This window comes from Propithecus coquereli, unplaced genomic scaffold (genome assembly GCF_000956105.1).
Source record: "Propithecus coquereli isolate 6110/MARCELLA unplaced genomic scaffold, Pcoq_1.0 Scaffold14, whole genome shotgun sequence".
In the NCBI taxonomy this organism is placed as follows: Eukaryota; Metazoa; Chordata; class Mammalia; order Primates; family Indriidae; genus Propithecus; species Propithecus coquereli.
In genome coordinates, this window is record NW_012138302.1 from 15051985 (window position 1) to 15054225 (window position 2241).

Below are 2241 nucleotides of genomic sequence, written 5' to 3' on the forward strand. Positions count from 1 at the left end.
AGTTGTGACTAAATTTAATCCCCCATGCTACAGAAACAGCCATATTTTAAATGAACTGTAAAGAATTACAAACAATAAAGACACGGTTTTGCTTAAGACACTTCACTTGCATGTTTCACTTAATTCTAAATGATTATAATTTTCGAATAAACGTATGTGTAGAAGAAAAATAAATGACTGCAATTTCTTTCCCAAACCACTTACTACTTTCAATTACACTTAAACTAGTCCCTCCCTAAACCAAAGCTAAGTGTGGCTATCTCAGCAACAGTAACTTTACTTTATTTACGAAATACCTTAAATGCTTGATGTGGCCATCCTCAATTATTTTTATTTTGATCTATGCTTGCTTGCTTTCAGAAAATCAGATGTTATGATTTTCAAGAGTGAACAAATAAATAAGAAAAAACTTCTAGGGCAAAGTGAATTCATGTTAATAGATTAGTAGGTCCTATTTTAGACAAAATAGTGCAGTGCTCCTACTATCCCCTTACTTACACCAAATTTTAAAAATTTGATTTAAACTGATCCATGTAAATACAGATGCGCAAAGTGAGACAATTTGGCAGCTAAGCGTAACATTTTCTTTTCTCTATGAGGGCACCTGACTCACTATAGAATAAGGCATATAAGTTATTGTATACAGTGCATTTAGTGAGCATGTTTTAATAGAATGAAGGTAAGTAGTAATAACAAAAACTGTCTTTTTGCAATTACCTTTAAAATAGCAGGCATGGTTACCTGCATTGAAAATGTCTCTGTGAAGAGCCTGTAGAGGGCTTCCTTCATAAAACATGACCTGTTCCTGTATCTGCTCAGTGCTTCTGTAATCTGATTCATATTGGCTCCTCCAGCAACCTAAAAAGCAAAGATATTACCAGTAGGTTTCACTATTCATCTTCGAGCACAGGCTTTTTGGGGCCTCAATAATAACAGATGTTCAATTAAATGTTCCAGGTGCTTGACGAAGTTATCATTTAATCATAATTCTAATAGATAAATGCTATCATCAACCTCATTTTTACAAATGGGTCAAGTGAACTGTGCTGCTTAATATACAAAGCAATTAAGTGGTGGAGTCAAAATCAAAAACCATCTCCGTACAAATATATTACAGTTGAAACCTCAACTGAATGTAACATGTAAATTTTTAAATAACCAATGATGAATGCACATAATGTTTTCTCAGTACTCACATAAGACAAATTAGACAGTAAGACAGAAAAAAGGCCACAAAAATAAAATTAAAAAGGAGTTGACTTTTTTTTAGTATTATTATTATTTAGTAACTCTTCCTGGCTACTAATGACTACATTCCGAGAAGTCTATACATAGACTTTGGATCTAAAGGATAATGGCAGCCTCCTGATTCTGAATCCCTCCTACTCCCACCATTCCCTCCCATATATATATCCTCTCTCCAGGCCATGAAATCAATCAACAAGGAATTTAAATAAAACTAGACATGATCCAGTTTTCAGCATTCCTGGGTAGTGAAGAAGAGGAAAAAAATAAGGGGAAAAGGTAGAATTAAGGATCCTGCAAGATGGAAACAACCCCTTCTCCACCCTACAATTACCAATAACATCATCTATTGAAGAAATCTCACTTTACCAAATTGACAGGAGAGTGCTTTAAATTTAGGAACCCTGTAAATTAAATGCCAAGAAACATAAAGATTCAAACCAATGCCATGTAATGCAATCATAAGAAACCAGAAAATGCAAATATCAGCTGAGAAAAATTCTTACCATAAATCAGTAACGAATAGGAAAATTACAAGAGTACTTAAAACTGAATTAAATATTCTCAGTAAGAATTTTGGAAAATGAAAAAATAGCACAAACATCAAAAAGGTGAAACAAGATTTTATTAAACTCAGGAGGAAATAAAAATATAAAACCGTACCAAACATGAAGATTAAGTACAAGGTGCTCAAGGGAAAACAGATTTGAATAAAAATTTATTAAGGGGAAGAAAAGTAGGAAACAAGAAAATTTCAGGATTTAACAGTGAGTGTCAAGGCCGGGTACGGTGGCTCACGCCTGTAATCCTGGCACTCTGGGAGGCCGATGTGGGAGGATCGCTTGATGTCAGGACTTTGAGACCAGCCTGAGCAAGAGCAAGACCCCGCCTCAACTAAAATAGAAATAAATTAGCCAGACAACTAAAACTACATAAAAAAAATTAGCCGGGCATGGCGCATGCCTGTAGTCCCAGCTACTCGGGAGGCTGAGGCAG

General features: G+C 35.0%; 1 protein-coding gene across 1 annotated transcript in view; it reads right to left on the bottom strand.

The window, feature by feature from the left end:
- Positions 1-2241, bottom strand: part of ZYG11A (zyg-11 family member A, cell cycle regulator) — an 81799-nt gene that overhangs the window by 40464 nt on the left and 39094 nt on the right. The gene's annotated exons all lie outside the window — the stretch shown is intronic.